Source organism: Temnothorax nylanderi, unplaced genomic scaffold, assembly GCF_030848795.1.
Source record: "Temnothorax nylanderi isolate EJ_2023f unplaced genomic scaffold, tnyl_v1.0 TNYL_tig0181_pilon, whole genome shotgun sequence".
Taxonomy (NCBI): Eukaryota; Metazoa; Arthropoda; class Insecta; order Hymenoptera; family Formicidae; genus Temnothorax; species Temnothorax nylanderi.
Window position 1 is genome coordinate 113,656 of NW_027249243.1, and position 27,281 is coordinate 140,936.

The 27,281-nt window shown below is 42.1% G+C and overlaps 1 protein-coding gene across 2 annotated transcripts in view; it reads right to left on the reverse strand.

Annotated features, from left to right (window-relative positions):
• The window catches only part of Sns (sticks and stones), a 283,648-nt gene that overhangs the window by 90,944 nt on the left and 165,423 nt on the right, over nt 1-27,281 (reverse strand). The window lies entirely within an intron of this gene.

The window sequence follows — 27,281 nt, forward strand, 5'->3', positions numbered from 1 at the left end:
TCTTTAGAATTAAAGTATTACTTGTAAAAACAAATAAAATGCAACATATAATATAATATAAACATTTTCGTTAAAACTTCAACTCGCAATTCGTATACGCATTAAACAGCACAAACAGGTATAATTATGAAAAATCTCAAGTTTTACGATACTTGTCATCATTTTTTTTTTTTTTTTTTAAGAGAAAAGAACGAGCGGCCAATTAATGGCAAAAGGGATAAGCGTAAAAAACGAGTCCAGTTAGAAACCCGTAACTTCGGAATCGATAACCGCGTAGCGGCTAATAACCGTGCGGTTATCCAGCATTTATCGCGCGACGGCACGTCCACTTCCGATTCCGTCACTCGCTCGTAATCCACGACTTCACGTTCAGTTGCGTCGATCGTTTTGGTTAATTAACTTTAATTGCATATTACGCGGGTCCTTTTTGCTCCTCGTACCGCTGATTATCACGCGAGTCGAGGAAGCGTTTTGCGTATCAACTATGCTAACCTACGTCGACGCAACCGTTCCAGCGCTCGTACCAACAATAAGTTTGCCGAGGATCGAACTATCCCGCTAGCTCGGTATAATTTCTCAATTTTTAGCGGACGATAGTGAGGTTCTAATTGCTTCTTATTGAGCATCGTAAAGATGCACCCCTATGCCAACGCGGATCGATTAGGCGCGCAACTGGCGGAGCAACGAGAGAGAGAGAGAGAGAGAGAGAGAGAGAGAGAGAGAGAGAGAGAGAGAGAGAGAGAGAGAGAGAGAGAGAGAGAGAGAGAGCACAATAATTATGCCGATAATGTCGGCGATCACGCAAGCCGCTAAGCTCTCCGATACCGCCGCTGGAAGAATTAAGGTAATCGGACGGGTTTGGCTTCGATACGATCGATAATCCCTTTACCGCGTGGTATTCCACGTTTGTACCGCAGCACCACGGTATCGTACACACGAAATCGGTCCGCGTTACGCATTACACCGCGCGAGTATTTCTGGCCCTTTGTCCCGTGTGTCGCGGCGTTAAAAGCGAATTCACACGGTTCGTATCGTGTCAACTGATGAATTTGAATTAATTATGCGATTATATCAATGGTGATGTAAACAATAACAGAAATTATAATTTGGCATAATTCAATAAGACATATAAATACTGGCTTTGCCTCCTGATCGCGATTTAGCCCTCCCACATTTTTCTCTCTTTCTCCCCTTTTTTCTCTTATCAGTTTGAAAAATATCGTACATTTATTTTGACATATATAAAACTATTAAATATCTATGTAAATACGTATGTTTCAACAGTTTTTCCATATGGCGGGGCTTATCATGATACATATGAATTGATGCATATATTGCAGCAAAAATGAAAAGATTGGTATAGGCCAGGTGAAGTGATTTACAATTGAATTTATATTGAAAATGGCATAGAGCTCACGTTTTTTGGTCAAATTGAATCAACGATGCTTTTAAATACCTCAACTCTCTACTCGTGTTTTAAAAGAGACACGTGTCTATCATTTATCATCGCATTGATTCTCGTGAATCTCGTGTTAATTTTGAAAATGGCACAGATTATAAATTATAGCTGCTAATTTGAGCGTATGAATATCGATTTTTCTTGATCAGTTAGTTTTATTGCAAAGTGGGATGAAAAACATGATGAATAAAGCACCAACGTTGCTGTTATTCTATAGATTTTCATTTGATTGAACGCATTTTAACGACTTCACAGTATCTCAATAACAACAATGTAGCTGTGTAAACAACAAATGTGAACTAAATTTTATTCTAAATAAAATGAAATATTTTAAGATTAAATTAACACATATTGCATAGCAAATTTCTCCGCAAACAAAAAGAATTGTTAGTTAATTTAATTATCTATATGTGTACACGCCCTGCGAATTTCATAATAATGTGTCTTACAGCTGTTAGAGCCGTTAGAGCGGTTAGAGTCTATTTTCTCGAATACGATTTTCACGCTTGCCGTAAAATAGATCAAATTGCTTTCGTAGCCTAAGCGAGCGATACAACAATCGTGCCGTTGTAAAAACTCAGGTGTCGTAATTAGTGGTGTCCGTCAAGCGCGAACGAGTCCCCGGCGTGTTCCTCGCGCATGTATTTTTCAAAAGGCAATTAATTTTCGCGAAACGGATTGCATTTGCTAGTAGCTAGTGGATTCGCGATGACGTGTCTAAGCGAAAACTCATTGGTGCAATACGCATACGCACTTGGGATGATTCGTCCGGGATGATCGTCCTAGAGTGAACCGTGTAAATTGGGTTTCGAGCGGTCGCCTAGCTTGGCCCGAATTTACGCAGTCCCGCCGTCCAAATGCAACGTCAATAAAATATAGGTGAGTCGGCCCGGCCCGGAGGTCTAAACGCGATTCGACTGGCGTCGTTTAATTTTGTAGCACAGACCCGTTCGGTCGACGCTCCGATTCGTCCAAAGGGATTCAATGATTGGGCGCGATTGTGGAGAACGGATTAAAACGACGCTGCGCCCGGCCGCGGTCGGCGAACGAGAATTCGAAAACAAACGAGCGACGAGAGATACGAAAATAAAGTTATAATTGAGTCCACATCGCGGGTTTCCGGCATTATCCGAATAAAAATTTCATTTAGGCAAAAGGGCACGGATAAGTAAAAAAAAGAAATTACTTTATCTCCACCTGCGGGATAAATGTTTCATTCGAATGGGAGTTTATTCAGAGTTAAAATCTATCTGTGACTCTTTATTTAATTGTAAAATTTACTTTTGATCATAACAGATAATTTATTATATTTACAGTATCGAAAATAATTTGTCATATTTCGTTTGATAATTTAAAAAATTATTATTCAAATCTTTAGAAACAGATATACGCAGCAAATTAAACGAGAAAAAGAAGAAAGTTGTTCTCAGAGATTATTTTCTAAGGAAAGCAATATATATTCAAATGTAATTGGTTTTATACACTCGATATTAAAAGCTACGTATCTTTTTCGTGTTTAAAGCTTTGTTACGAAAAATCTTAAATCTTTTTCGATTCTCGATTTCTCTTTTTGATATAAAAAGCAAATATCGGTAAATCTTTCGGAATGTGCTGATAGAACATAAATCTTTAAAAATAACGCAGCGTTATAACTATTTTATACTGCCGCGAATGTATACAAAGCCGGCTTTAACAGCCGGAAAGACGATAAATAATTGTCACGGCAGCAAACACAAGCTCCACAGACACGCGGAGAGCGTGAGCGTAACGCCGCGCGAAGTGTAACAATGCTTCGGACGATTGCTTAAGTAAAATTTATCTTAACGCGCCAAAGCTTTCAGCGGGCTCTTAATTGACGCAGAACGGAAAACGCGCGTAATCGGCCTAGAGAGCGAAATAAACATTTCAGCCGAAGAAGAAAGAAAGAGAGAAGGAGGGAGAGAAAGAGAGGGAAAAAAAAGGCGGCAAATCTGCCGTATGAATTACGCGATTATCGGCTTCGCGAACCTTTTCCCGTTCAGTCCGCATTGCGCTACGCGCAACGCAGCTTTATGCACAACTGCTGTATTCTAATAAGAGTGCATTGTACATCACGGGGGCGTTCGAAGTGTTTTCCGCGTATTTTCGCGTAAATTCGTTCGTGGACAAAAAATGTCGAGCCATCAGTTGTTTTTGAATTATAAATTATTGGAGATGTCATTTGCATGTGCACGTGACAGAGACTTTCGGGAATTAATTTTCAGAACGTATAAAAATTAATCGCAAAAACATTATCTCTTATTTATTTTATTTAATTTAAATAGCAATTATTTTGACGTGATTTCTTATTCGACCCGTTAGTCGCGAAAATACCCGACAGACGAGACGATAGAGAGTTTACCAGAAAATACGGAGTCGAAGGGAAATTTTTGCGAAGGGAAAAGGTCGACTGCAAATTGGCGGAAGGACGAGAGGAAGTGCACCGGTGGAATCCGGTATATACGTACATATACATCCGGTGTATACGGCTTAGACTCTCCCGGTTTGTTTATTTCAGCACGAGCTCGGATTAAATCGCGCTCCTGTTCTTATTTTTCGCTGCGCGAAAAGTGTCGCTCGGTAGACGGCACGACACTTTTCGCGACGTCACCGGGCGTCCGCGTAAATTCCGCGATTAATCACCGCGTGCCCACCGATCAATTATTGAACGCGCGCGCGCGCGCGTTTTTTCTCTCCTCGTTGAAACATCGTTGCTGTTGGCTTTCGTTTGCGCGAGCCGTACATATTTACCTTTCCACCGTATTACCGGCAATTCTATGTAGATCTCACTTCCTTCCCGCGCTCGGCTATTAGAATTTCAAGCGTGGATCCGGCTGACGGAATTTTCGATAAAATCACTCCGCCCGCCGTCCTTCTTCCCGGTTCTTAGAGGAGAGATGAAATCGGCGTGCTTCTTAAGCCCTATTCATTGCCCGATCAGCTCGTCTTATCCGCCTTAATTTATTAATTTTAGAGACGAAGGGAAAAGAATCGACAGTCCGTTAATTCAAAAATAAAAAATAAAAAATAAAAAAACGCGTCTTCGAGTATTTAAACAGGAATTAAATCGTGTTTGCGAACGTATATTTTATATTATAATTTTTTTTATAATTTTCCTGTCATTCGTCAAAGTCCCGATTGGAGAAAGGCTTAATTCAACATTAAAAAAGTCCCGACGAAAAGGAGGAACCCTCTGATACTTGATTGTATCAACATCACGAATTTGCTCCTGACAATTGTATCCCCTAGGAGAGGCATTCATCCTCGAGATTCCGTCGTTAGCTGAAAACACCCCCGTGTTGTTCCGTTTATCTCCCGCCATCGCCAGCCAAATATTAACGTCGTTAAATTCGCAGGCATAACAAATTTCGCGACGTTTCGCGCTTTCTTGTCCCGATCGGATGGATTCTGTCACCCGCAATGAAAAGGTAGCATAATGACTAAGGGGGAGGAGGGAAGAAGGGTAGGATGCAGAATCTCACCCCTTCTTTCTGCCTCTCCTATTCTATAGGGAAACGACGATCCTCCGCTTCCACCGCCACCTTCTCCCACCCCTTCTTCTGCGCTCGAAAATGCAATTTCCAGCATTGCGACGACATCTAATTCAATCCGCGCTCGTTTCTTCCCAGCTTTTGTGTCTGCCTTAAGTTTCAGTCTTAACACAAATTTACGCTCTCGACGATTTATCACGAATCATCCAAATCGAAAAAGATGAGTCGTAATGCGCAATGGTTCGGCAAAAAGCTAGTAGTTCGCGGTAGAGGAAATCGGACATTTATATATATTTCTTCGTGTCGTTCGGATCGTTTTGGATTGAGGATTCGATTTCATCATAATTTTGATGCGGTCACAAATTTTAATTCCATATATATGCATAAATCATATCCATATTAATTCACGCGAAACACGTTAATCGATATATCTGAATATTTTATATCATAAATTATGGAATTAGATTATCTAATGCATCCCCCTCTCTACGGTACATCGAAAATGCATAATCACCGAGAATATGTCGACTTCAATCCCCGTTTCGCGTGACCGTGTGCATGGAAATATAGAAACTATTTCGTTCCGAAAAGTCCGTAAATAACAATTAAATCATGAGAGTGCGTCAGAGTGCGTCGCGCGAAAAAGCTCGTTGCACACGAGTTCACTTTCGACGGCGGAAGTTGAAGTAAAAAGTCGTTCGATCGGTGCGCATTCACTTTGGATAATTCCGATCCGGCATTCGTGTTCAAGCGTGCAAACCCCGCCTTTAGCCGGGGCGGAAAAGAGATCTCGCGATCGAGGAAGAGAGTGAAAGAGCCGCGCCAAGCCTCCTCCTTTTTGCCGTTTCGTGCGCCGCGCCGATTTCCCCCCTCGACCGTCGGTGGATTTCATTCAGCTCGGTCGCGGCGCATCGCACGAAATGAGAACATTCGTTTACGCGGTACAAAGGGAACCGATGGGTGTCGATTCCTCTCGCGCTCGAGCGAGAGAGAGACAGAGAGAGAGAGAGAGGGAGAGTAAAAGCGTATAAGTTTTCTAAAAGACGACGTGCGCGCTCCGCCGCGCTTCCGGTACACCGTCGTCCGTCTTTTCGTCGCATAATGTGTGGATTTCTTCTCTTTATCGGGCGGAATCCTATTGGAAAGACGCGCGAGAGGCGAGAGCTCGTGGGAAATTATCGGGAACTTCAAGGCTCTGACCTCGAATTAAAGTACGAAACGGCCCGAGAATAAGCCCGTGGTAATTCGCAGCGAAAAAGAGTACAACACCGGGACACGTACATTATGCTGGGAATTCGCGCCGGAGTTTCCAGCCAGATTGTGTGCCGATATAAAGGGTAAAAAGGGCGAACCCCTTCCGGATATCTCTTGGTTTTCTCGTATATCCGGGTCTAATACTTTTTAGTCGAGTACGTTGGCATCTCGAAGGATATCTTAATTGTCTTTTCTAGAATATGGTTCGTATGTGTCCCGACTACCGCGATCTTCCCAATACTAATACGGATTCGTTACATCTAATTAGTACGATCCTTATCTTATTTTTTCAATCCGAATTATTATTTTGTTGAACCATATGCTGATATATAAATATTGTACATGAAAGATAAAGAGTCATAAATCAAACTTGTTGGAATTAATATTTATGAAATAATATGATATAATAAAATAATTATTAAAACACAATTCATATATTTTTGTATTTAGATGCGTGCTCCTAAAAGTTCATGTCATGTCTACATGATATGATTCCGATTTGCTGTTTCATTTTCTCGGAGAGAGAAAAATGTCTTGCTTTCGCGTGTCCCTAAAGTCTAGTGGACCAGACGTATATGCACGGTGAAGGATAGGTAACGCGGAAATATGCATATGTCGCTATCTCGTATTTCAAATTAGAGAACAGCGTATTGTGACGGTAGAGCGGCAGACTGCCAATACAGGTATAGATATAGGATAACCGATACAATGATTGGCCGGTGTACAGTAATTGACCGCCACCGCGCCTTCGTTCGTAGATATATCAAAATCGGCATATCGGCCTGTAATTGTTTTCAGAACAAACCTCGAGAGTGTTCCCCTCGTTAACTTATAATCACCTCGCACTCTCGTCGCCGCACCGCTGCAAAGCATGCACGAAATATAACGAAGCCTTGATTAAAGTGACATCCTTTTGTGGATTCTTCGTGGTCTATGTGTCATTGTATAGCATCCTTTTCCCCCTTATAAACAATATAACAGAGACGCGAAGAGAGCCAGATATTATTTCTGGTCTATCTGCAGCATTTAGCATTAATATTTAGTCGTTTAATAAACTCCCGCTCAGAGGGCCTCCATAATTCATAATTTGTTTTACCTATGTGAATTATTGCATTTAAAACTGAAAATATTAATAACAGCATTATTAATAACAGAATTTTCAACAGAAATCATTAGGCGTAATACAAATTCCGCTTAAAAGATAAAAGAAATTTTATCTTACGGTTGGAAATGTTTCTCTACCGAGATCAACGTCCGTCAAAACGTAATAGCAAGCTCGTTTGTTCCATCTATCATCGGTACATGCAGCGAACCGGAGAGAAGATAGTGTACATCGAGCTGTATCTCCGCGGAATTTCAATGAGCAGTCTCCGTTCGACGTCGTTCGATATTATCAAAGAAACGTGTCTTATTTCGTATCGAGCGAAACAAAGCTCCTCGTCGAAGTCCCCCATCCTGCCCTCCAGACCGTCGATTTGCGTAATTAGTCGCACCGCTATGCAATCACGTTGCGGTAATTGAAGGGTTCGCGAATACGCGAATCAACTGCGAGCACGATAATGAGTAGAACGAACCAAACAGGCCAAGAAAGAGTATTCAATTTTTCTAGTTTTTAGCAACGTCCCCAACAAAATATATCGACGTGTCAAAGAAAGCGTGTATCTTTGCGAGAAGGAGCTTGTTAAAATTGAGTTTGGCCGAGGAATTTATTGAGACACATTCCCTCGATCAATTTGACAGGAGATATACGACAGCTTTACAGGTGAAACGTGTTACTACGTATAAATTAGATATTAGATTTTCCTTGAATAGAATGTTTGCTTTGAGTCTTATATATACGGGGAACCTATAAGTCACGGTCGACTGAGATCGTGCGACTCTTCATGGTCGAAGGCTTTCGCTCTATGCGGTTATAAAGCACCAGTGCAGTCTGATCGGATGAGAAATTATGATTTATGATAGGTGCCTGCGCGCGATATAAAGCGGACTATCGGGGCAGCTTCGACGGAGAACGCCAAAATGTAATCTCGTCATCGTAACGAGTATTATTCCCTTACAGCTCTCTATATACACGCTTTTTCTAATAATAACTTCTTCGCGCCTCGGCGCGTCAGATATATATCGGGATTTTATTTAACTTGACGGAGAACGCAGGCGGAGATGACAATTTCGTTCCTTCGGTCGGTTTCGGAGTTTAGTGTAACGTAATTTAAGGCTCGCTAGTCGAGAAATTTAATGTCACGAATGTAAAAGTTGCCGGGGAAAGACGGCATCTCAACCGAATCTTCCCCGAGGAAAAGTACATCGCAAGTCGTAAAAGTTCTTCCGCGAGGACTTTTGAAGTATATATTCCCTGTGTGTGCGCGCGCGCGAGAGAGAGGAAATAAATATTTCCTCTCTATATCTCATTACTTATCGGCTGGCTACTCTGCGACTTCGCCGGGGCGTGTCACGCGACGAGTAAACCTATTTCGGTTTTAATCGATATCGCGGGGATGTTCGTTTCTGTGCGCCAAGAAGGAAATACACGCGTCGTGTATATTATACACGTGTACGACGACGGACGGCCGCCGGCCGGGGTCGCCGCTGGCGCGACCGGATGCAGAGCTTCTTCGTCCGTCGTCGCTCACCGCAGCTCGCTTCCTTTCGCGCCTGACGATCTCCATTCTGTCCGGCAGGCAGGCAGGCAGGTTATTTCAACGCTCTTAATTGCGACTCTTCTCACAGGTCGGCACGCATGGGCGCGCGCGTTACGTAGCGCGCGGGTCGTGGGATTGTTTCGTGTTTTCTAATCGAAATATCATGAGGAAAGAGAGAGAGGGGGGGGGGGAAGATCGTCTTAACTCCGGCGCTCTTTATCGTAGTGAAAAGTGGGCAGGATTTCGCGGGAACATAGGTCTGTTTATTTCGGCTGCACTTAAACTCTGTGATAGATGCATGCTCGGGTTTTCGGGGTATAAGAGGTGGGAGAAAACAAACCGCGGAAAGTGTAACTAAAACCTCGTAACGATAAGGTACTTTGCTGATACTTAGACGCCTGATAAGAAGAGATTGGTGGTCTAAAGTTCGAGTTCAAGCTACAGAATACATAGTGGTTGGAGCATTAAATAGTTTTTGGATGTTTTGGGCCTTATTGATTCCTTACCGATTTAAGGTCGGGTGGGATAATCGAATAAATATCAGAAATTAATTAAACATGGCTCTACATTAATTATTATTAGACAGATAATAAAGAGATTCATGTCTTGATCGTTCTTTAATTATTCTTTTGATCGTACACTCATTTAACACACGTTCTGCTTTTTTTAGTTAATTAACGCTTGCATAATTATGTGCTACGTTTAAAATGCAGTTAATTTCACGACTGAGTAAGCCAGATAAGATAACTATGTCATCGTATGTTCTTTAATCACGTTTCATAAAGTGCATTTAACCGGCGACTGCAAAATAATATCAACTTCGTAATTTTAATTACAGAATCTGTAACTTCGCAATGTCGTACAAAAATACGAAAAGTTCTTTCGCGACGACGAGAATATATCATCCGCGCAAGTAGCGTTTATTAATAAAATCCAATTATTAATCAATAAACGTGCGTTATTATATACGTGTCTATCGATAGCCTATATTCTATAATGTTAATTCATAAAAAATTAAAAGTGGATTAAATAATCATGGGCCTCGTAGTAGCGCTTTTTGTGATATATAAAAATATACTATAAATCAAGAAAATATTCTTCTTAAATTACTATCTTATGCCGACATTATAATAGAGGATCGCAACTCCGGATGTTTTAATTTTGTGAGAAGTTGTATATCATATTCTTTAGGAAAGTATATCATCACACGAAATTGAGGTTGTTAAATGCAAAACTATGCAAGTGTCAAAAACATTTTTCATATTTTTATACTCTTCACGTTTCGTGCTGTCATACCTACTCTATAATATGCAAATGGATTTTACTGCACTTGCCTCGAGTACCATTATTTGTCCTCTTCCCACACTTTTCTGCATTTAAAATTCTAATATACCTTTCTATACATTAAACCTGTATCAATTTACTCAAAAGTCATCATTCTTGCGTTTACATTATAATGCATTTACATTTATTTCTAATTTTTTTAAACGCATTATCATATTTATTCGTTTCATTTTCGCTCAAGTTTTCTTACATAGATGACAATCATTCATTTTATTCGTATGAAAATTGTTTTATTATACAACTGGAGTGATAGATAAACCTGACGGTAGCAAAATATTCGGGAAAATGTCGGTTAAAATATAGGGTCAATTTTCTTTCTCTCTCAGACAACTCAAGAGTTCGCTCGATCGTGCCTGACTACGAAAACTATGCCTTCGCGTTCGGTGACTCCCAACGGAGAACGTCTCGTTGATATTTTCCCGAAAAATGTGTTACATCGCCGCAACGTCGTCTAGCGGTTGTCGAGCTATGCACCGCTTATGCATCGTTCGGCGGGTGCATCGAACATTCTGAAAGTAATATCGTTCGAGGAAGGATTTTTCGACGGTGTTTTTTAGCGGGCGCAAGGAAAAAGTTATACGCTTCTCGAATATCTCGTCTAATTTCTGGCTCGTTTCGCAGTCGACGGATCGAGATAAAGACGGAGAGAATGAGAGAAAAAGAGAGAGAAAGAGAGAGAGAGAGGAAAAAGTACCTCGTTAGCGGTACGCCACTGAATCGATCGAACGTTAGATCTCTCAACCGTGGATATCTGAAACGTAATCGCTGCGATCGTAGAATATATCTATATACGATGATCGTCTTTTAAATTTATCTGCGAGAGCCTCCGCGCGCTTCGTAGGACAGGGATCGTAGAATTGGATAATTAATTGCATTACGCTACACCTGCACGAATGTTACAGTTTGAACTCGGTTTCGAAACGTCGCGACGCGACGTCGTGTACGATAGTGACGTTAAAATATTAATACACGGGAAGAGAGGAGGAATATGGACCATGTACGCGCGAGAGGAATATGTCCGAAAGATCCCCTGCGACTTTCGGAAAATATGATAGTCGCGCGTATAACATGACTAATTGATACATTTCACTGCGAACGTATGTAACATAATTAGGATGTATTAATAATCCTGTTATACCGTATAATGTAATGTAACGTAATGTTCTTCGATTTTTTGAAAATTTTCGATCTGCTGCCATTTCAGGCAATAGATTTATCGCAAATTGATCCGATTGAATTTACCAATGTCATTTATCAACGTAAACGAATCTGAATCTCTTGAAAATAGAAAAAAATACAGAAAAGATTTAAATAGCTTCTTTCAAGAAAATTACATATCGCTCTGGATCAGTTTATTTCTTTAGTGACAAAGTAAAACTTACAGTTTGATATATTGTGAATCGCTTACAAATTAATAATTAATATAAATCAAATAGGATTGTAAAGTCCTTTTGTTCTCGATTTAAAGGGACTTCTTTCTCTAAAAAAAATCTGAAAATTGCGCGATAAAATCCAGATGTATAAGTTTAATCTTGATCTAGAATGAAAGCTTCCAATATTTTCGCGCCGCATTATATATTTTCATGCGCCAGACGGAATGCGATAATTAAAACGCGAAGTTGGCGTTATTCCATCACTACCTGAATAATTCCTCCACGTATACATATATTTTCTGCAGCGGAAAGTGAACGCTCAGCTCGAAAATTACGAGGCTTATGCACGCTTTTGCTGTTTCGGATATGTCGATATTACTGACATAGATATTAAGCCGTTCGTGAACAGTTTTCCATCGTGCATATACGTACAATGCGACCCCAAAAAACTTGAACAATGATAATAAAGTAACATCAAACCTTATCGAAAATTTATATTGTATAATTGAAATTCTTTCTTTCTTTCTCTTAAATCTTCACAATTTTCAAACGTCTAATATCTCGACATAAGCTAAATTGAAATTATCGTATCGTCGAAATTCAATCATATACCAATATCGAGCTATCAAATTAAAAGAATCGAATTATAATTCTTGTATATAATTCATTTGAAGATAAATGAAAATAGATTTGAAATTAATTTAAGATTTTGTCCATCCTCCATTTCCTCATAATCTTTTGTGTATTTAAAACTCCTTAGAATTTTCACCCTTGAACGATTCTATTTTCGCAATTTCTATTTTCAATTTTTGACGGGGAGAGGGGGAAGAAATTGCCACAAAATTCAGACGGAAGACACCGCCTTGCTATCATTGTTCGAGTTGTTTGACGCACCCTGTACTTCTCTCGCGGCTTGTAATTTCGAGAGTTTCGAGCGCCTGCTCCGACGCGACGCACGAGCGCGTTTATACCGGCTCAAGTTGGATCGTCATCGTATACGGAAGGAGACTTGAAGAGGAAGAGGAAGACGTCGCGCGAGCGTAGGAGAGAAACGGGCGTAAGAATGGGCGGGAATGGGAAGGCAAACGAGAGAAGCGGATAGAGAGAGAAGAATGGCGAGACAGTTACAGGGATTATAGGCCGTGGCAAGAAGACGGCGGCGGCGGCGGCGGCGGCGGCGGCGGCGGCGGCGGCGGCGGCGGCGGCGGCGGATGCGTGTGTCGGGGTCCAAATTACGTGCATCGATTCACCGGGCGGGCGAGTTCGGAAATGGGGAAAGTTTCATGGCGGGCGAGCCGTCGTCGGATCCTTTCGGGGGATGAAGAACGTCCCCGGGTGGCGGCGGAGAGGTAGGTAGCGTGGGCCAGCCAATAGAGAGAACGCTTCGTCTCGGATCAGAAACTCCGATGGCGATCGTTTGGCAGCGGTGGATCGGTGCTCCAACGTCTCGCGCGAGCAAGCTTTTACGCTTCCTCCGGGATTAACGAGTTCTTTCGGTTACGGGCGCGCCAGTAAGTGGACTCGCGAAGTAATTGGTTGCTACGTGGTGTAACGTGGCAAACGTGTCACGCCGTTTACAACCTTGCTGAGCTCTCCTTCGGAAATGATACTGCATAGGCGAAAGCTCGCGCACGGCTACACGGGGAATTGGCTGTGAGAGTTATTTGTGCGAGGATGATAAATAAGTATTATGGAAGCAGGTACCTACGTGCGCTCTCGTGCCAACAGCATTAATTCTGTTGCGCAGCTTCTTTGCCGAGTTTATCGAATCGTTTATTAACGCAGGTTGCGTTCCTGAAATAAACTCCGGTGCAACATACTGCGAGACAAACAAGCGGTATCTTATGATTTTTTTTAATATTCGAGACAAACAAGCAGTATCTTATGATCCTTTTTAATTCAAAAAAATAATATAATTGATTACTTTTCATAAGATATCAATGCTGTGTCAAATTTTTTCATTAAAAAAATGCGATTTCGACAATTTTTAAACTATCTCTTCTATACTAACATTAATAATATTATTTGAGCCATAATGGGTTTAGGTTCTATTAATTATACTAGTTATTTAACATATAAGAAGAGAGACTTGAAACACTTGGCATCAAATTTTCCGTCCGGTTTATCGACTCAAATGAATCCAGTCGACTAGATAACGCCATAACAACAAAAACTCGCAAATACAAACTCGCGAATTCTCGACGCTGCCGTGTGTCCGATTGCGTTTTATTGGCAGACTGACATGGCCACTCGGGAAATGACGTACTCTCGTCGCTTTGTCATTTAGAGCGTATCGGACAATCGAGTGTGCGCGACGGTGGACGGCTACGTCCAAACGTTACATGTTAAAATTGTTATATCCCATATCCTCCGCGCGTGTTCGCGGAATGTCGCGCGAGCGCACAGATGCGGTGAGTGCATATACTAATTTTCCACGGACACCGATTGCAAAGTTTGCGATGCTAAATTGGTAGGTAACAGAAACCCCGGCTTTCTACAGCTGTCAATGTCAATGATCCACTTGCAACTCACTGCCAGAGGCCAGAGAATCTGAAATAAAATTTAATTCCCAGGGTACATACCGTTCTATTCTCAGCGGCATAATTTTATTTATTATTAATTAAATCATTATAATTTTTTTTCCAGATAGTTGAAAATGATTTAGAAATAATCAGATGTTTTTTCTAAATAAATACACGGTGTAAAACGGAGGCGCACACGTCTGCTTTAGAACGTCTTTTGTTTGATTGAGAAATTATCGTCTTCAGCTACTGAAAAATATCGCTCCATCCACCGTGCACCGGCGCTCGAGACCGCTCAAGTTATGATAATTCGGTCGCCGTCGACCGACATTTCTTTGACTAACGCCCGCTCGGACATTTCGCTAATTCGTATTATCTTCCTCGCGACGCGGACGGATTGTCTTTCGCTCCGGAGGCCGTAACCACCGTATGCGGCGGTGGCGGCCGCATTTTCCGCGCTGACACAAATGGGATTTGCATCACCAGAAATAATGAAATTCTAGGCAGACTTTATTACTATTACGGGGCGCGGGAACGGGAGTGCCGGGCGCTCTTCTCCCTCCCCCCCCCCCTTTTCCTTTTCCGCGGTGCGGTCTCGCCTATCCTCCGAGGATGCGCCCGACTTTGTAACTTCGGGCGAAATTGAATTCTGCGCGCTTTCGTCGGTTTAACTGCAATTTGTAAAAGTCCCGCACTCGGCTGCGCTGTCAGCCGTCGCCGACGCCGCCGCCGCCGCTGCCGCCGCGAGAGCTCCGACATTTTTCAAAAGTCAACTTTCGAAGCCGGTGAAAATTTTCCCGCACGCTTCCGTTATTAATGACCAAAGTGATGTTTCAAGTAACGCGTGAAATTCCGAAAATTCTGGTGCGCTAAATTAGTCTTTTAATTCTTTCCGAATATTCGGCCAATTATGTCGCACAGATTTTTATTCGGTTTTCGAAGGAAGGATCGGTAATTAATATCACAGATACACAAGCAGTAATTTATCGCGTGTATAATACGACAATTTATAATCAACGCCTAGGTGACTGTGATTAGAAGAAATCTAATTGAGTGAAAGATTGATGGGTGTAGTTTAGAAGTGTCCACTTAAAGTGTCATTTCCGACGCGCTTATAAAGTGTACTTTCTTACGCGATTTAATAGCAAGTGTCCATACGCTTAATAAAGGCAAAAGACTTTAATCTTTGGGGCACTCTGTATTCACGGGCGCTTCTTCATCTCCATAAAATCGAAAGAAAGCCTCGTCGCGCATTTGTCACTGTTCGCCGATACTATTTTCGCATCCCGAGCAGGTTTTCCAGGTATTCGCGGCGCGATTAGTATCTCATTTCCGCAAAGTAATTGCGGCATCGCCGGTTCTTCCGTTACTCGTTACACGTCGGGCGAATGAGTGAGGAATCATAGCGCGTAATTTACCCGCGTAACTATCTTCGCCGGTGTGTGCTGCCTTATGTCTCAAGTACGTAACGTGTACGTTCTAAAGTTCAAACGAGTTTCCTATGGTATTATAATCCTTCAGCATTCACTCATAGAAGCATTCGCGCACAAAATTCCACATTTCCCCTAATCTTCTTAACGTATTAAAACTGACAGATTAGAAGATATAATTTAGCGTGATAAAATATTCGGAATTAATATATCTATTCAAGATATAGATAAACATTTCAATTCTATGGAATCCTTACAGTCGATTAAGTTCAACGCGACAGACATCTGAAAGCCTCCAGGAATATCGCAGGACTTAAATACTTAAAATATTAAGAAGATGAATTTTAAAGAAGTAGGCTATACGCAATAAGACGATCCAAAGTCAAGGTTTCCCGTTTCGCAACACAAAAAGCGGCACTTATACTTCCTTCACTTACATCTTTCCGTTTCATCGATAATTTTAGGTCGTGATGGACGACATGACAGGTGAGAGTGGCCGCCTTTGAAATTCTCGGGATTGTTATCTAACCCGGTGGCTTTTACCTTTGGCAATGGATTCTATATAAAAAAAGGGGAATGATGGACGATGTTAAATACCGCGAAGTAACGTGTACGGCGGTCCGACTGAGCCGACTGAGTCTTCTACATGGTTAACACGCGAGCCATTCACAATGTTGGGAAACCGAAAGAATGCGAAAATTTATTGGTTCTCTAAACGGATAATAACACGTAGAGGACGCGTGACTAATTGGATGCGTTACATTGGCCTCTTCAGCCGCAAACGCGACTCTAGGCCGCGGCGGCCGCGGCGGTACAATCTGTTAAGAGTACGCTACCCCCGGTGTCTTTTTTTTTGTCAGGTCTATTTGCTCAACTGGATTGGCAACCGGCTGAACTGGTTTTACAGCCGACATGTCGCGACGTAAAGTAGATAATGGACAAGCATCGGCCAGGGCCAGGGTTGCGCGCTCGCGAACATCGTTCCAGAATGAATGAGAGCCGGGAATATTGTAACACGTCGTGAAAACCCTGTTCTGCGTCTCGATCAAGGAGCGCTTATCTAGGTTATCGCCGAGAAAATATCTAGAAAACCGGAACTTGGCGGGTTGGAACATGGAAACTGTTGTCGCGCGTCTCGATTATTCGACGTATACCTCAATATTATACTGATTATTTCCCCTTTTATACCGCAGTAACAAAGAAACGCGATTGAAGAATGCGGCATGGCGGAAAGAGAAGATAAAGGTCGTCGCATCTACATATCTATCGATGGAGAGCAGCGTTGAGACCGGAGCGGAGACACTTTAACACATGCGACGAGGTCCGCGCAGATGTTCGGGATTGAAAGAAAATATCAATTCTGCTGCCGATTCGCACTGTTAAGATTCACTTCCTGCTCCAGCGAAAGCAATTGAAACCCAGTACTCGATACGAACTCGAATATCCGATATTGAGTTGGGAAGTGGTCATCCGATATCGAGCGTACCTTAGATGCCCGCTACTTCGGCCAAGTTGTATTCAGATACTACGGGATTTATACACACTTCTATTCTGACTAAAATGTAATGCTGTAAAAAATAAGCTGCGAGACAAGTGCGCCATTCACACCTAGCATTACTTAACACTAGAAAACTACCAAACCAATCAAAATGACTGGTTTGTAATTTTTTTTTTAAATTTATAACGACACATTATCTAAGGTTCTCTTCGTTTTTGTATATTACAATTTTTGTAATATATAAATAATTAAATCAATCAATTAATTTTTCTCTCTTATTCTTTTTTTAAAGATATATAGTATATTTAGATAGCAGAAATAGATATAGGTATGTTAATCGGTAATTCTAGTGTTATAATTAAATTATGTTGTATTAAAATAGAACGATTCAATTACTAATTCAATTACTAACAAACACCAGAAACAGCAATATTATTCAATAATATAAGAAAATAATATTATTGCATATAATTTAATTAATTTAACAATTTACCTTTGCAAATATACGCGTTCTTGATTCAATTTATTTTCTAATATTACAATCGATCCTATTATTATCGAGATAACAATTGCACGATATTGTTTGCTCAGACAAGATATCAATTCAGCACTCGGAATGAAAAAATATCATGCGATTCATGATACGCGAAGAGATATTATTTATTCGCGAAGAGACTACACTCGAGGAAAGATATGTGAGCGCCAAGTGATTAACTGGCGATTCCGCGATACGTAATAAACAGATGTTAGCCGTGATTTCTCGACGACCATGTCGGGGAGATGACGTCCCGCGGATACGAAACTCCGGCTAACGAGTCCGCTATCTCGAAGTTCACTCGAGTTTGCGAACCGGCCAGAGCCCGGCAATACTATGCGGCGTCCGGTTTTATTCCGCCCTTGCCCGGGAGCGGACTGCGGGCTCATTGCAACACAAGACTGGTTTCCATTCATTCATCGCGGCGTATCGGGTATTTACTGGATCGTAAGCCGGCCGGCCGGCCGGCCCGCGGTCCAGGCTTACTATCCCGCCTCGCGTCGCGTCGCCGCGAGTTGTGGGATAGGTAATGGCCGGTTGGCGTGTTGGCCGAGTGAAAATCCGAGCGCGGCCGTTCCTTCTCCCGTTCCTCTCGTTCGTCCGCGAGAGGCGAGGCTGCGCGCCGCAAAAACGCGTCCTTGTTCCCGCACGGATCTTCGGACGGAGCTCTCGCAATTACGAACGAAGTCGCCTTCTGTTTTCGCTGCCGTGCCCGTAGCGCAGTTCGCACGCGAATTTCGTTATTTGAAGCGAGTTTCATCGAGTCTCTCTCGATGCCATCCCGCGTACGCGCGCGCGCGCGACGCAGGGCTTACCTTGTGTATGAATAAAGCGGGGGCACAATGCTTCTACTTTTTATTCATGAAATAAAATCTACGGGAAAACGTGAATAAAGATATTACGGTGCGCGCTCGACTGTGCTCGCAGTTAAAGCGTTTTACGTGTCTGCAACAAAGAGGCCGTAGAACTGGCGAGTTTTATGAATAGAAAAACGATATTCATCGTCTATCACACTTCGATCAAAACTTGGTCGGTGACTTTGACACGTATTTTTTCATTTCTCTCGTAATATGCATCGTATAAAAACTTAAGTTTGTTCTTCTACTCGATTTTATAAACTCTGTACCGTGCGGTTTAAAAAGGTGATGCCTTTGAGATACATTTCAATTTTTATTTCACAAGCTCTTTCTAAGCGCAATATTCCGTATATCTAAAATCCTTTAATTTGTTAGGATTCGTTGGACGTTGCAATTTGGAATCTTCTCAGCTAATAAAATTTCGTATTTATAATATGTAGTGCTAATTAGTTGCCGAGTCACAAGCCGGTTAACTCGATTAGGCAAGTTATGTTCTCGCCGAGATGCCGAGGCTGATAGGTATACGCGCGCATCACCGAAAAACGAGCTACAAAGCGCGTAAAAGCACCCATTTCGCAAAATTGATTCAATCTTCGTACCCCGCGTAATGAAAAATTCCCCCCGAAATTGCTCGCCCATGTAAGAAATTGCTGCTCGCGTTATCACGAGCCGCTGATAAAAATTCGAAAAACGAGCCGCCGTATCTGCACGCGCTGATGGGCCCTCCATTGTCTCCCTTTTTTTAATCCTCCTCTCGCAATTAAATAAACGACATTCTTTCGCCAGGAGATATTGCAGTGCTCGTGATAAACCGCGTGATGAAGAAACATTAAAGAATGTAGCAACTGTTCCGCTATTAATTATTGTTATTTTATTCTTAACAGCTATTTTAACATAGTACTGCAGAACAGCGACAATTTAATATTATTACGTTTATTTTATAATTATAAATATAATCTTTATCTTTAGTACAATAACATTTTTAAATTATTAGCGATTATGATGTATTTTTCATAATTAGTAGTTATTTACGATGTTCGATATACGAGGCATTAATATTCAATTACAATAAATGATCGAAGATAGTTACACACATAGTTTTATAATTAGATCTAAGTATAATTGGCACGGAGACTAAATATAGTAATTTCGATCATTTCTTCCCGAGTTGAGGATAGTTATTATCTTTTGGCTTTCTCCTATTTCCCGTATATATTGTACACATTGAATGAAGATGTAGTCGCGAACTGGGAATGTGACTACCTGCAACGAGGTCTATAAGTCGTAAATATGATACTTTAAGAGAAGCTCTTGTGGGAAAGTATACTTGCGGGGGAGCAGAAAGTTCGTGAACTACATTACGGCGAAGTTTACGCCGTATCGACCACGACGACGCACATCTCTCACGAGTTCCAAAGTTAAACAATGATGTAAAGAAGCTTATTAGCAACTAGAGAAACGCATTATGTTATCAGGTCGCTGACCTCGTGTAGCCTCGTGTTGTAACGCGACAATAATATGTCCCTCGCGTGAAGCTCGGAAAATCTAAACTGAAACTACGATACTCTCTCTCTCTCTCTCTCTCTCTCTCTCTCTCTCTCTCTCTCTCTCTCTCTCTCTCTCTCTCTCTCTCTCTCTCTCTCTCTCTCTCTCTCTCTCTCTCTCTCTCTCTCTCTCGCTCTATGTGACGCTTTAACGTAACGGAATAAAACATGAGTTCGCATGACGTGACAAGTTAGTACGCGTCTACTCCAAGTAGGGAACAAAGGCGATGCTCCTTTTTAGAGCTTTGCATTTTTTTATTGCGAACGTTGACGTTTCCTCTCGTAGATTAAAAATATCTCGGTCTCCCTTTTTGCGCCGGCATATGTAGATCGTATTTGTATAATATCTCCATAATACATCCATTATATCTCCATTACACGCTAATACGTTCACTTATTACAATAATGTAATATCGATAATAGCGTGTAATCGAAATTAATGGTGAACTATGTAATAAGAATAATAAATCGTGTAAAACCTGACCTTTTAATATGCGAAGTGTGCGATAAATCACGTATCTTTCAGTTATGACATTCATAAACGACTTATTCACACTTAAATGTTCTTTTTTTTATATTCTTAGATTCAAATGACACGTTTTTATTCAACAATTATTTTAAATTCTTCGTCTTTCTGTCACGCAATACAAAATATCCAACCGAAGCTAGTTGCCGATAATAGCTGTTAATTATTTTCAGGAAATGTGTCACTGTTTAATCATTTTTCTGCCTCACGCGACCAGCGTATATATCACGATCGAGCATAGCGTGGGAATAACGTCACTATTCGGACGTAGCAACGGATGTAACACGGAACATTACGCGCGCAGACAATAAGAATTTATCACGGTGTGAAAAATGTATGGATAGGACCGTCCCGAAAAGTTTCGCGTTGCGCGCCCTAATAAATTCAGTCCGCGCGACTCCGTTTTTCGGCGGCGTATAGTGCCTACACGTCTGCTCCTAGCTGGGGAACAGGCACGAATAAGTTTATAGCTTATACGCCGGTTGCACGAGAACGTGGGCACGACTCGAGTCGTGCTCCTAATATCTCGCACATTTGGGGAGAAAAGGGAGACACGGACAGAGAGAGAGAGAGAGAGAGAGAGAGAGAGAGAGAGAGAGAGAGAGAGAGAGAGAGAGAGAGAGAGAGAGAGAGAGAGAGAAGAGAGAGAGAGAGAGAGAGAGAGAGAGAGAGAGAGAGAGAGAGAGAGAGAGAGAGAGAGAAGAGAGAGAGAGAGAGAGAGAGAGAGAGAGAGAGAGAGGAGAGAGAGAGAGAGAGAGAGAGAGAGAGAGAGAGAGAGAGAGAGAGAGAGAGAGAGAGAGAGAGAGAGAGAGAGAGAGAATAAATTAGAGCTAGGGATGATTCACGTTTCGAGGTGTGAGCTCCATTATGACTTACTGACAATAAAATGAAAAAATGATATAGCCCCCTCACGGATTTTCGTACGTTTGGTATTAGATGCTCGTGATATTTCACGGGTTTATTCCCCCCTCCCACGTATAAATTCTGCATTGTTCATTAGATTGATATTAAAGCGTTAAATTTTTTCGCCCCTTTTTGGGGCGAAATTTGTTATCACGAGTTACGTTACTGCGGAATATTCTTATTTTTTGAGGAAGATATCGAGAAATGTTGTAACGGACATTACTTCCGATACTCGCAACCGCATGCGTCCGGCATGCTTCGCTGATCGCGCGCTAAATCTGCAAGAACGGCACGGACCACGAGGACAAACTCGCCTAACGACCCGCCCCATGCTGAGACACAATGAATAACCTGGCTTTGACTCACGCGCGCGCGCGAGTCTTCGAACGTCGGAAGAAGCCTCGGTGAAACTATTCAAACTCCGTCAGGGGGTAAGAGCGTCGCGGCGCGAGGACAAGTGGATAGAGAGAGAGCAATAAACAGGTGGATGGAGATAGAGACCGAGACCGAGAAAGGGAATGTCTTTCTCACCATCTATCTCTCTCTTCCCCTTGTCTCCTGTACGCGGAATCAAGGTGGAGCTTTCGGCGAAGCAACGCTGGCGGGCCTAATGACTCCGGCCACTCAGAGAATACACTAATTACCGTGGAAGCGCTTCGTACACGCTTCCGGAACGTAAGCATTGTGCCGGTCGCCGTGCGTTGGTTGTGTCATCTCTCTCTCTATGTCCTCTCTCTCTCTCTCTCTCTCTCTCTCTCTCTCGCTTCTCTCGTCGCTGTTCTCCCGAATGTACCAGGATATTAGGAGCACCGCTCGAGTCCGCACTACGTTTTCCTGCAACTGGCGTTTGGACTATAGAAAGCGCCGTCTCTTGGGTTCCACGCACTTGCATTCGCACACGGAGTCCTCGGACCAATTTCCGCGAATTAAAAAAAATATATATATCTAGGAATATCTCCGTGCTGCCACCCGTTTTGTTTTTTTCAAACTTTGGGAAATTTCGCGGTGTCGCGGTCCCAATTATTCCGATTCTCCAGTCATCCCAATTTTACATGGATTATTTTTTTCGCACGGATTCGAGTTACGCGCAGGTCGGTGCGAATTACATAGAAAATAGTATAGTTTAACAAAACCAAAAAAAAAAAAAAAAAGAAAAATATGGAAACTATTCTACTCTATTCTATTCTGAATATTTTCCTGGGAGATTTTCGCGAACGCGCAAAAACAAAACAATGTAGAAAAACACCGCGAAAATTGAGAATTGGGGAACGTGCCGTACAGATGTACAGAGAGTAACGACCAGGAGTTATCCACGAGCGAGGTTTAACATTTTTTTCTTTAGCATGTCTATCGTGGGCCAATGTTTTTTTTTTATTTGTTTTATTTGATACTAACTCTCAGGTGATTTAGCGATATCGAAAATACAATATCGATGTTAGAAAAAAAAACTCGGCGTCAAGAGTAAAATATTCGTGATTTCTTTTCCTCTGAAAAAGAAGAGAGATTACTTCTATTATATTACTATAGTATTGTATAGACTATGCACCTCTTGTGTAATTTAATTACCTTAACTTAAACGATCTTAATTTAAACGACAAATTTGCTAATAAAATTTTAATCGAGTTTTTCTTAACGAAAACGTGAAGAATCGATATAGTTTTCGAGTCGTGAGGTAAAGAAAGCACATATAGGTGACAAAATCATATTCTCCAGTTAATTTCGCAAGTCAAATTCGAAGGAATTTTAAATTTGAGTCTCATGCGCAGTCAAGCAAGAATATCTAACGTTGAAAGAGCTCCAAAAAAAATAATGTCCACTCTCGGACATTTTCGCCTCGGAAAAATCGACTCGTGGTTGGTCAGAGAATCTGTTATTAAAATTAGAGCTCGCAAATTGCGGATCGTATGTGATAGAAGCGGGAACGGTCCGAAATTGCGCTATTCTCAGCTTCCCTGGCGAGTCCGTATAGGAAGCGGAAAGTTCCCGCCCTCTGTTTTCTTTTTCCCTTTTCAATTTTGTCGACGGAACGAGCGTGATAAGCAAAAACGTTTGCGACGAAGTTGGCCGGCTTGACATTAGCCTGGCCGGCCTGGACGGCTTAAAGTAGCCGAATATTCATCGCGGCGCGGAGCGCGCGCTCTCGCTCGTTAAGCGAGTTTGTCGCCACCGAGTTTGCATACGTTAAACGCGCGAGGTGTTTGCAATAATCCGTTTTAAACGCGCGTGTAAAACGTAGACGTAGGCACGCGCGATTTAAAGCGGCGAATAGCCTGGCATGCGCGTGTACGTAAGGAAACACGATAAAATGGCAAAAAAAGCAAGTTAGTAAAAAATGTTAGTAAAAAATGAAGAATATAATGTAGTGGTTTTCGGAGGTAAAACGTGATATTTCTTTTTTACGTACTTACTCGTACATCAACGTCATGCCGATCTATCTCAGACGCAACGAATGCAGAAGGTGTATTTCCCCTGTCTATTTTCCAGACAAACAAAATATTATTCGGTAAAGTAACTTTCGCGGATATTCTTAATTTTCCTCTTTTCTCGTTGTTTTTTTTTCAACATAATATCTTTCATTTCACACCTGCGTCGCATGGAAATTCACAATGTTTCAAAACTAAATTTACACAACTGCAAATGTAATATTTTTCAGCTTTTATTTTTATTTTCGCGCTCCATTTCGCGTTTCATTTTTTCCTAACTGTATATAAGTTCGCGGATATATCGAATCAACCTGGCGCGCGAGCGATATTCGATATAGATCCGATCTACGGGCTCTATATATCTCTATTCCCAGCTACGCTTCGCACTAAAGCGTAACACGTCGTTATAAAAGCGTGCAAGTTAATTGAACGGAATCTCTCTCTTGCAACCTGTGATTAAATGGGTCACCTCTTAATCGCGATCTCGACTCGGCACGAAAACGTCTCTTGTTTTTGTTATACCTACGTTCCGCACGAGAGGACGCAGAAGCGTTCTAAAAGCGTTGACAAGCATTATTACAATTCTGCAAATCTGAAAAAGAAATATGAAATTACGCAAATCCAGGTCGCGCGATACGATTCGTGAAATTTACATGATGTAAAGCTTTATAATTCTATTCCTGATACGGGAAGAAGTACATTTGTTGTTGCTGATGCCGAGTCATGTTTTTACTACTAGCTTATTTCGGTCTGATATTAAAAAGCTCATACAGCGAGAAGGTCCGCGTTTTTTTATGTCGGATACCTGGAGCTCTCTCTCCGCGCTTTATTTTGTTTCATAGCGGAATAAGATTACCATTTACGTAGCTAATGAAGCTACTTTATGAGGCATCATCTTTAAAATTTATATTACCGGTATACTATAATCTCTTCCGTCAAAATAATCTTTTTCCCTACGACAAAATGATTACAATTCAAGTAGATTATATTGCACAATCAAATATTGAAATTATAATATTCGTTAAATTTATCTTTTCGTTAAAAGCAGCGTTGGCAATTAATCATTCTAAAAAAATTCCAAAAAATTATTCTCTAAAATAATATTTAGATACATCTCAAAGAATCCTTATACATCTAACTCCCTTTTCTTCTCTTTTTCCTTCAATTATTTTAACGAGAACAACCGTGATATTTTTAGCTTTGCGAATACTCGGTGTCTTTGTTGTCGTCGGTCGTTTAGCGACGACGTCTCGCAAATCCAACGCGATAAAGGATCGACTTTTCCGCGTCAATGCAATGGTGGGAATCGCTACTGCAGAGATGTTTACTCACCCTGCAACCCCCTAAATTGCATCGCCGAATCAACTTAGCCGTAAAGCGTCCCGCAGTTGGCAACCGCCGTAAAGCAGTTTAGTGCCTTCAGGTCGCGTACAACGAATAATTTACCAGGCACGTGAAAAAAAACGGTGAATACAGCTCGGGTGTGGTCGTTCCGTGCTCATTTAATCTTTCCATCGAATTCCGGACAGGAGATTGATGGAAAACCTCCCGTCAGAATCTCCACGATGGAGATAATGAGAGTCCCAATGAAAATCAGTACCATTTGTTCGCAACAGTTTGAAACGTTATCTTTCACGGCTCGCTAAACCGCCTGGAAAAGTTTCGCCGATCGCGAACACGTATTTATGAACGCGGATACTACGCTTGACCCAGCGAGCAATTATGCGAGCGGTTATCGGCATCGCCGATCTCTCTCGTATAATGACGGTCGTATCGAACGCGATACTCGATACTCGCTTGCTCGATACATCGGTAATGCCGCGACTGCTTGGATACATTGACGGTGTCGGAGCGAGGATATGTAGTTATCGGTAATGCGCGAAGCTAAAAAGACGAGGCCGCAGATACCCGTTAATTATATTCGCGTTTTCACTCATTTAAATCGGACTGAATCGTGTGGAGCGTGTTCCGAAGACACGAAATTGCTTCCGCGAAATTGTTATCGATTTATCCTCAACAAGAATTTATACGTTTATAATTCTAATTTTTATTCAAGTGGAATTTACATCTTATAAATTTTCTTGTTTAGCGCTAAATCTATGCTAAATTTGCACGACACGAATAATATGTCCTTGTTAAACCGAGCGACGCGCGTTTTTCCCAATCTTTCGAAACGTTTCGGTCACGAGTACTCGGGAAAATCGAAAACTCCGAACCTCATCGCCTGGCGGGGTCAAAGGAGGCGATCGGCCGGTCATTTTCCTTAGTTGGCTAGAGACGGCTGGGCAGGCGTGCGCGTTCAGAAGCTTCTCATTATCCGAAAGGCAAACTTCTTCCGTCGATGAGAACGATGAACGAAACGATAAGGAAACTTCGTCTTGGAGCGGCAATCTCGCCCAAAGAGATAAGGGTGGTGCACGATTTTACGAAGCCTCATCCCCCGCGCCATCCCCCAGCCTCGTCTCGTTAATAGTCTTCGCGAGGAGAGACAAACGAAGAGAGAGCGAGGGGGAAACAAAGTAAAGGTGGCCTTAAGCCGTGAGGTGAAAAAAGACTGGCCGATAACCGTCAACGGACGAAGCGCCATTTATTGCATCATCCGTTCTCGTGGAAAATTCCTGTCGCGTCGTATAATCAGTCGGAGGGTGGAACAATATAGCTCTTCTTTACCCTAAATAGAAAAATCCCCGGTCCATTGCCGAAATAGATTTCTCCGCCGTAAATCTTTCACTCGTTTAGTCGATCATTAAGATTTTATTCGTCTATTAACTTCTTGTTCTCTTCATAGCGGTTCTCGCTTCATCCAATCACGAAAAAGATACCTACTCCAACTGTTATTTCATTGTTTTATCTGAATGTATCATCTGAAATAAACAGTTAATTCATGATCCGTGTTATTTAAAGCCATCTGGTTAAGAAATATCACGTGAATTAATCTATAAATCAGTAACGTATGCTACAAATCTCTGCGGTGAACCAACGAGCCGTGATATTTGAACCTCCGTTTTCCTCCGGGACTGGCTAGAACCGCCTAATCCGATGAGTCAGTGATAGCGCAGCGCTTATTTATTTGTCGCCCGGTTATTACGGCGCGCGGAAGAGCGTCGCGATCTGTCTTACCGTGAAATTACTAAACACAACGTATATGAGAGAGAAAGAGAACGAGCGGCCCTGACTCTGCCAGTCGCCTTTATCGCGGCCGGCAATTTTTTCCACGACACGCCTCGTTTGGTCCACGCTCGGAGCACACGCTTCGCCAGACGCGTCGGCCGAAGGCGTCGGTGCGCGCGACCGGCGTGCGATGCGCGTCGCGTCGCGCCGCGCCGCGCTCGCGTTTCATGGTACTTAGGTGCTCACGCCGGCGGCGAGCCGAGGAGTCGTATCGCGTGAAATCTCGTCTCTCGATCTGCGATCAGCGTGCGTAACGCGCGACGACGACGTACGTACGTACGTACGTACGTAACG